Source organism: Zingiber officinale, chromosome 3B (assembly GCF_018446385.1).
Source record: "Zingiber officinale cultivar Zhangliang chromosome 3B, Zo_v1.1, whole genome shotgun sequence".
NCBI lineage: Eukaryota > Viridiplantae > Streptophyta > Magnoliopsida > Zingiberales > Zingiberaceae > Zingiber > Zingiber officinale.
The window spans coordinates 50,424,185-50,434,154 of record NC_055991.1 but is presented as its reverse complement, the minus strand read 5'-3'; the positions used below and the strand labels follow the sequence as shown (position 1 = coordinate 50,434,154).

Here is a 9,970-nt window from a genome sequence, read left to right as displayed (position 1 = left end):
TATTGACTCATTTGGGCATGGTCATGCACTTCGTGGTCTCACTCTATCAAGAATATCGATGTCGCTCCCGTCATATAGGAGGGATAGATCCCATCTACATCACTCACATCCCTCTGCATAATTCGTTACATACCCAGTAATCGCCTTTATAGTCCACCCAATTACGGGTGACGTTTGACGAAACCAAAGTACATAACTCCTTATGTAGGGATCCATGGTGACTTCAGGTCTAAGGACTAGTAGTCATACTAATAGCCACATGAGAAAGTATATGACACTCATATAACGATCTATTATACTTTCTCATGGCGGGTCATTCAGTATACATTCTCCAATGCATACCCATGTGTCAACTTGATATCTCTATATCATGACTTGTGAGATCAAGTCATCGAGTTGACCTACATGCTAGTCTTATTGCATTAACATTGTCCCTGAATGTTAATACTCGACTAGGAATGATTAAGAGTAGTGTTCCCTATATCATCTCACTATCGGTTCAACTAACCGATTGATATAGGTGAGAACCGTCTACTCAAGGACGTTATTATACTTAGTTTATTTGGCACCAATACAAGTAAGTATAATAACCAAAAACCAAATTCCTTTATTTATATAGAATATGATACAACAAGTCAAAAATACAATTATCAAATGATTGGCTCTAGGGCTCTAGCTAACATAAAGAACTAGTTGTACCTTTCCTTTGTAGCTAAAGACCTCTTGATCTTCTGATGTATTCCTCTCCTATTTTTGGGCGTCGTGTGGGTGACGATCTGCCAAGATAGCACCACCCTCCTTCTCTTCTCAGTTTCCAAACCACCGGCTACAAAAGGAGGCTCTAGGATGGGGCACCTTCTAATATTCTTCCTTCTCTTCTTCTTCCACTTCTTCAAGCCGCCGCCCACCAAGGAGTAGAAGAGGGGGGGGGGGGGGTTGGCCTTAGCAAGGAGGGGTGCCAACCCTAGCAATGGAGAAGGGGGGTGCCGCCTCTTGACAAGGAGAAGGGGAGGGGCGTCTGCCCTAAACAAGGAGAAGGGGAGGGGCGCCGACACTAAGGAGAGAAGGGACTTGTGGAGATTAGGAAAATTAGAAAGTTAGGTTTTATGTGTCACCACCTACTCCTTATTATAGGTTTGTCGTCAGTTACAAAGAAAGAAAAAATAACAGAATTTTGTTTAGAAAAAATTTAAACCAAACCAAGTTTAACTGAACCAAGTTAAGTTAAACCAAATCAAGTTAAGTTAAACCAAACCAAGTTAAGTTAAACCAAACCAAGTTGTGGATGGGTAGATGTGAGGCTTTATATAGAGGCTACAACAGGGGCCTAGAGGAGGAATTGGTTTAGGCCTCCTGATGGGATTGGGCTTCCTGTGTTTGACCCAAACACCCAACTCAAGTCCATCAATAATAACTCATACTACTAAAGGGTTATTATTGAACTACTGCACCAATCCCATATTATAATATGGGCTCCTTCTTATCATGAGTGCGCTAATCTCCCTGTGTTTAAGATATCGTATGCCCGTTAATTAATTGAGTTACTGACAACCCAATTAATTAACATATGATTTTAAGAGTAGTACCACTCAACTTTATTATCATGTCGGACTAAGTCCACCTGCAGGGTTTACATGATAATCATTATGAGCTCCTCAAGGGGATATCATCAGCCTAAATAATTAGGACACAGATTCCTTCTATTATCAACAACACACCATATAAATAATACTATCTCCCAACTCATTGGGTCTATTGATTTAACGAATAAATCTCACCCATTGATAAGCTAAAGAAATAAATACTAAGTATACGTGCTTGTTATTATATAGGGATTAAGAGGATGCACATCCATAATAATAGAGGTTCTGTTCTTTTATGTAATCAGTATAAATCGAACAACCTCAAATGGTCCTTCTTAATACACACATAGTGTACTAGTATAATTTTATAGTCAAGACAAACTAATACCAAATTATACTACAACCGTTCCAATGGTTTGTCCCAATCCATCTTGGTTGTGAGCTACTTTTTATAATTTATAAGGAACCGATAACATGATCTTCTGTGTGGCACCACACACCATGTTATCTACAATATAAATTAAATGGACAACTGCATTGACATATATATATAAATATAAAATGCAAACATTTGACCAAAATGATTCTCATTTTAAAATATTTTAAAATAGATGTTCATACAAAATCTAGGCTTATAGTTATACATCTCAACAATCTTCCACTTATACTAAAAGACTATGCTGTCATAAATATTGTCATACATCTGATTCTCATCCCCTCAACATGTCTATCAAAAGCTCTCGCCGGAAGGGCCTTAGTGAAAGGATCTGCCAGGTTATCTACTGATGTAATCTTGGCGACAACAACCTCTCCTCGTTTTACGATGTCTCGTATCAGGTGGTACTTGCGCTCAATGTGTTTACTTGCCTTATGGGCTCGTGGTTCCTTCGAGTTTGCTACTGCACCACTGTTGTCACAATAAATTATGATAACTTTGGGCAAACCAGGAATCACATCTAAGTCCATCAAGAAGTTTCTGAGCCATACAGCTTCTTTGGTTGCCTCAAAGGCTGCCACATACTCAACTTCAATGGTAGAGTCTAAAACACATTTCTACTTAACACTCCTTCATACTATGGCTCCACCTCCCAAAGTAAACACATACCCCGAGGTTGATTTACTTTTATAAATATAGTTATAAAAGTAATAAACACAAACCTAGAATTAAAACTTAAAAATAACAGACCAATAATTTAGGGGGAGGCCCCAGAATAGCTGGTACCTCCAAAATTAATCTACCCGACAGGGTAACTAAAACCAACCTACCCGGTAGGATAATTAAGACTAGTTCAAAAGGGATAATAGTTTAACTTAACCAACGGTACAGGTAAAATTTTAGATGATAGTACGTTAGGGAAGCTTTGTCTATACATGTCTAGGAAGATATGGCTTCGACTTGGTGCATTTGGCTTAGTGGAATTAACCAAAGCTACCCTTTACGGATCCTAACCAGTTAGTCCAACGTTTTGTATTAAGTTCAATGGATAGAACTATTTGTAAAACCTCGAAGGCATGGTTACTCTAATGATGTCTAAGTGACTCACCATAGCCTAGAAGTTTATCTAAAGAATGTCTATTTGTTGAGTCCAAAGCTAAACCTGAATCTAACACAAAGTTAAACCAAATCCTAAAATTGAGATTAACATCATCTCACAAAAATTATAGAATTCTTTGATTGAAAATTTGGATCGGGTGAGATGACTAAGAACTGAACTTTAAAATTAAATGAAATTAAAATAAAGTTAAATTAAATAAAATTAAATTTAAAAGTAAATTAAATTTAAACAAAACTTTAAAAATTATTTTAAAAATTTGTTTAAAAATTACTTCAAAAACTTTAAAAATTATTTTAAAATTTTGTTTAATTATTTTTAAAACTTAAAAAATTTTAAAAATTCTTTTAAAAACTTCAAAAAATATTTTAAAAAATTTTAAAAATTATTCTAAAAATTTGTTTAAAAATTATTCTAAAAATTTATTTAAAAATTATTTTAAAAAACTTTAAAAATTATTTTAAAAACTTAAAAAATTATTTTAAAAACTTTTAAAAATTATTTTAAAAATTCATTTAAAAATTATTTTAAAAACATTAAAAATTATTTTAAAAATTTATTTAAAAACTTTAAAAATTCTTTTAAAAATTATTTTTAAAACTATTTTAAAAATTCTTTTTAAAATTATATTTAAAACTTTAAAAATTATTTTAAAATTTTGTTTAAAAATTACTTTAAAAACTTTAAAAATTATTGTAAAAATTCTTTTAAAAACTTTAAAAATTATTTTTAAAAAATTTAAAATTTGTTTAAAAATTATTTTTAAAACATTAAAAATTATTTTAAAAACTTTAAAAATTATTTAAAAAATTATTTTAAAAATTATTTTTAAAACTTTAAAAATTATTTTAAAAACTTTAAAAATTATTTTTTTAAAAAAAATAAGTTATTTTAAAAATTCATTTAAAAACTTTAAAAATTCTTTTAAAAATTTTAAAAATTCTTTTAAAAATTATTTGAAAAACTTTAAAAATTGTTTTAAAAAATATTTGAAAAATTCTTTTTAAAACTTTAAAAATTATTTTATAAATTCTTTTAAAAATTATTTTAAATTTTTTTTAAAAACTTAAAAAATTCTTTTAAAAATTCTTTTAAAAAAACTTAAAAATTATTTCAAAAACTTTAAAAATTCTTTTATAAATTATTTTTAAAACTTTAAAAAATATTTTAATTTTTTAAAAAAATCATTTTTAACTTAAAATTTATATTAAAAATCATTTTAACTTAAAATTTATATTTATTTAAAAAAAGAAATTGTTCTTCTTAAACTTTGAAACTTCTACTTAAACATTATTCTTTACTAAGCAATTAAAGAATCATGTTAAGTTAGAATTGAACTCAAACTAAGCCTAACTCTTTCCTATTGTAGGAAATCAAGTGGATCTTGAATAGTGATTGCTCCAAACATATGACTGAAGATCATACCAAATTCACTTAACCTACCTACAATAGTTTAGGAACAATTATCTTTGGGAACAACGACAAATTCAAGGTAATTAGCATAGGTAATATTGAACTTAAAATTTACTTTATTATTACAAATGCATTACTTGTTGAAAACTTTAAGTATAACCTTCTTAGTATAGTCAACTGTGTGACACTAGATATAAGGTTAGGTTTCTATCATCGGAATGTTTAATCAAATATTTAGATAACTCTACGATAAGTCTAAAAGGGTTTAGAAAAGATAACATCTATGCAATTAACTTAACCACTTCTTCAAATAAGTGTTATTTAACACAGAAAGAAGAAACTTAGTTATGGCATAGAAGAATGTCACATACACATTTCAGAAACATAAGCAAATTAAAAGGACTAGTTAGAGAATTATCAAAATTATCTAACTTAGACTCAACAATATGTAATGTCTGTCAACAAGGAAAACAAACAAAATTTACTAACAAACCAACTAATCAACCTCAAACCAACTCAATACTAGAACTTCTACATTTAGACTTATTTAACTCTCATGGGGTCAAATCAATAAATGGAAGTTTATATTGTCTAGTAATAATAGACGACTATTCTAGGTTCACTTAGGTAAAATTTCTAAAAAATAAGGATGAAACGTTTGAAATCTTTACAAACTTCTGCAAACAAGTTGAAAATGAAAAAGACCTTAAAGTTAAAAGAATTAAAAATGATAATGGGGGAGACTTTAAAAATCATAACTTTAATAAATTTTGTCTTGAAAATGGATATCATCATGAATTTTTGTGTCCTAAAACTCCCCAACAAAATGGAATGGTAGAAAGAAAAAAATAGAACTTTACTTGAATCTTCTAGAACTATGCTGAATGAATATAATTTACCTAAGTACTTTTGGACAAAAGCTGTTAGTACAACCTGCTATGTGCAAATTAGAACAACACTAAATAAAACATATAACAAAATCTTTTTTGAAATTTATTACAATAAACAACCCAATATAAAATACTTTAAAGTATTTGGGTGTCCAACCTTCATCCTAAACACAAGAGAACACTTAGGAAAATTCACTTCTAAAATAGAACATGAAATTTTTGTAGAATATTCACTGAACAGTAGGGGTTATAGAATATACAATAAAGTTACATTAAGAATTGAAGAAACCACAAATGTAAAATTTAAGGAATCTAAACAAAACGTAGAATAAAACAAACTTTAGCCAATTGAGTTTATTCAAGGCAACAGTAATTTGGAAGGAACCAATCAAGATTTAAATCATGAAGAGGAACAAGAAACTCAAGAAAATCAATCATCTAGAATCATATAGAGTCAACCCAAATCATCCTATTGATCAAATAATTAGTGATCCAGATCTAAGGGTTCAAACTAGGTCGTCCTTTCAAAATCTAAGTCAAATCTCTCTAATTTCAATAATTGAACCCCAAACCATAGCTGAATCTTTACTTGACCCAGACTGGGTCATAGCTTTGCAAGAGGAACTAGTTCAATTTGAGAGAAATGAAGTTTGAGATTTAGTACCACCACCCAAAGATAAAAAAATAATAGAAACAAAATTGGTGTTTAGAAATAAATTAAGCGAAACTGGGGAAATTACTAGAAACAAAGCTAGGCTAGTTGCTAAGGGGTTTAGTCAAGTAGAGAGACTTGACTATAATGAAACTTATGCCCCAGTAGCTAGATTAGAGTCCATTAGAATGTTACTCAGTTATGCAGCCCATAAAGGGTTCAGACTGTATCAAATGGACGTTAAATCTACCTTTCTCAATGGACTGATAAAAGAAGAAGTCTATGTAGGATAACTGTTGGAACCCCAAGGTTTTTTGGTGTGATCAACAAGTTAAGTTAGGTCCTGTGTGTTTTTAACCTTGTGTCTAAGTGTGCAGGAGCTTAAGAGCACAGGTAGTCGAGAGGAAGACACAGCTAACGAGAAGGGCGGAACGCGGTGCGTCCGAGGGATGAGGCGCTGCAGAAGAGTACACCAGCGAACGAGAAGGAAGTGTGCGGTGGTTCCGAGGGATGAGAAGCCGGAGCGGAAGACTTCTCGGGGAGCAAGAGACACAGCTAGTGAGAAGGTCAGCACGGGGTGCGACCGAGGGGTGAAGACTGTGATGTGCGTAGATTATATACATTTTTATACATACTTTGACGCACATCTACTTGTACTTCATGCACATAATCTATGTTTATTGCACCCTATTTCATTATAATGTCATACTTCCATTATATTTTATTCGGAGATCTACTCTTTACTTATTTTGATTGATAGGACATGATTTGGAGCAAAAACGGAGTTTAAATGAGTTCGAGAGCTTCCAGAGTGACACGGGCATACAAAACTAAGTTTTCTTCATGTTCTGGCCGTGTGGCACCCACACAGCTGTGTTAAGGCCGTGTGGCACCCACATGGCCGTGTCAAGGCCATGTTTGGGGGGGGGGGGGCGGGGCGTGTTGAGGTCGTGTGAACATCACACGACCGTGTGCAAGCCGTGTGAGATTTCTAACTCTGCAGATCAAAAGTAAAATGACCATAACATTATGCTCGGTTGGAGTTTTGGGTTGTTCTTTATACCGATTTGTATATAACTTCAAGATATACAACTTTGATGAAGACTTCAACCAGATAAAACCCCATCTTGATGGTGTAAAAGATGCTGAAATGAAATATTTCGATTTAGAGCTATGACAAGGTCCATGACAAGTGGTGTGCAAGGGCCATGCAAGGGGGTGTGAGCTCCACACGGTCGTGTGAGCTACATGACCCATGGCCATGTGAGCCACACGACCGTGTAATGTTTCCAGAGAAGAAGAATGACATAGCCATGTGAATCCACACGGGCGTGTAACCTTGACAGAGCAGGAGAAGAACATGGTCGTGTCCTAAACACGGTCGTGCAGGAGTACCAGAACTAGAGGCCGTGTAGATCTACACGGTCGTTCAAGGATGGCAGAGGCAGAGCATGTCATGGTCATGTGCACCACACGGCCGTGTGAGACAGGCAGAGAAGGGAGTGAACCAGGTCGTGCCCCACACACAGGCAGGTCCTGGGGTCGTGTGGCGCCCGAATTTCCCCCTCTATATAAGGGTTTCTTCCTCATTTGAAAGGGGATCTTCTTCCTTTTGGGGGGGAAACAAGATTTGGGGCGTTCCTTACCATTCTTGGAGGGATTTCTAGCGATCTAAGGGTAGATCTTCACCGAATCGACTCCGGGGGAACGAGGATTGGATCCGAAGATGGTTCTTCATCGTAGATAAGCTTTTCTTCCCTTTCTTTCTCCGATTTGGGATCAAGATGCTTGTATTCTCTTTATCTTTAGATTTCTTTCCTTGTTCTATGGATTAGATCTCTTGTTCTAGGATGGAGAGAGTATTTGTAATGGAGATTTGATGTAAAACTCTTGTGGATTTGCCTAATTCCTATTTCTATGATTTTGCCCTGTTTGTATCCATTTGATCTTGTGTGGATTGTTATGATTAGGACCTAATTACCATGCTTGATTGAATGTTTGAATATGTTGTGGATCTTGTAGAGATTGTTGCTCATTCGATTTTTCGAGGGACGTTCATGATAGGAACAAGCCTATGTAAGGACGTTTGAGGGGTAATCTTGAAGGGGAAATTAGGTATTTCAAGATGGTAGGATAGATTGTATGCATTAATCTTTGTATCTTAATGAGGTTGAGAAGTAATGAATTCTTATGTTGATTATCCGAGGGACGCACGTGACAGGCAAGCCCGTGTAAGGACAACATAGGTTTCATTCCTAATTGATCACATTTAGATATATTTCAGTCATAGGTCGGTTGTCTATTGCAAGAGGGAATCGACAATCTTCTACAAATGATGGACAATTGAGCAATAAGATTTGGTAGATCATCACATTGAATAACATTACAAAGAAACCAAAACTCCTAGAATATACCTTTGCCATTACCCTAATTCTTGTTTCTTATTCTTTCATTTCTTTGTTTACCTTTCATAGTTACATTTAGCTTTTGAAAATCAATTGATTAGTTGTTTAGCTAACTCGCGTTGAGACATCTTTAGTGGTTATTCCAGTCCCTGTGGATATGATATCTTTTATTATTACTTACGACATTTTCGTACACTTGCGAAGAGTCAACAAGTTTTTGGCGTCGTTGCCGGGGACTGCACTATAACATTAGAGATTATCAACTGAGTTATACTAAACATAACATAACTTTTCTTTACATTAGCATATTTGTAACAAATCTTTAGAATTCTGTTTTCATAATTTTTGCATATCTTTCTACTTCTTGACAATTCATTTTGTTGCAATTCTAATTCTAACTTTACAATCTTGATTTCTAGCATCCTAATCTATCTTTTCTCTATTTTTCTTTCGATCTAACTTTTCTTTTTCTCTCTACTTTTCTTTTGTAAACATATCTTGCAATATGGTTCTTGTGTATGAGAAGATCAAACTTCGTAAAGGCATCAAGAAAAGCAAGAACTTATAAACACATTTGTTGATTAGCATATGAATTATTCTAGATATATTTCTTTTCCCTTTTGACTTTTCTTTCTTGTTTTCATTATGCACTTTCTTTCTTGCAATTTAAATTCGACATTTTCTTTCTTACTTTTCATATTGCATTTTATTTCTTGTCTTTAATTCTTCATTTTATAATTTTTTCTTGAATATCCATGAGCACTAACATGTCAAGCAGGCCCATGAGAAATTTTTCTACACCTTTTCTGCAAGATTTTTATCTCCCATTGTGCAACCTCAAATTGAAGCAGAAAGTTTTCAACTAGACTCAGAGTTAATTTTCATGATACAAGGCCACAAATTTGGAGGAGAAGTATCAGAAAGTCCTTATCTGCATCTTGAAACATTTTTAGAGATTTGTGATATGGTGAAATGTGAAGGAGTGTCAGCAGATGTAGTTCAATTGATGGCATTTCCTTTCAGTATCTAGGATAAAGCAAAGACTTGATTATATTCTCTCCGTCCTCAAAGCATCACAAGTTGGGAACAATTGGAGAAGCAATTTCTGAATCATTTTTTCCCTCCAAGCAGAACAGTGTATATGAGGAATTGCAAAACAAATTTTGCTCAGGCATACGGAGAATCATTATTTGAAGCATGGGATAGATTTAAGAGTCTTCAAAGCCAGTGTCCTCATCATGGTTTTGAAAAATGGTTGATTTTGCACATATTCTATGGGGGAATTTCTTTCTCAAACAAGAGTTTATTAGATTCATCAGCCGGAGGTTCTTTTATAGACAAAAGTGTAGATGAAGCATATATGTTAATTGATCAAGTGACATTGAACCTCCTTGAATGGTCAAACATAAGTTGGATGAAATCTCCCTTAAACATTCAAGAAGTGTAAGCCATAAATGCTATAGAGCCCATCAAA

At 33.5% G+C, this 9,970-nt stretch overlaps 1 non-coding gene across 1 annotated transcript; it reads right to left on the bottom strand.

Annotated features, from left to right (window-relative positions):
* Positions 1 to 9,635: 9,635 nt before the first annotated feature.
* LOC121968815 lies at positions 9,636 to 9,741 on the bottom strand. Its single transcript, XR_006108350.1, has one exon. It is a non-coding gene; the product is annotated as a small nucleolar RNA R71 (small nucleolar RNA).
* Between the last annotated feature and the right edge of the window lie 229 nt (positions 9,742 to 9,970).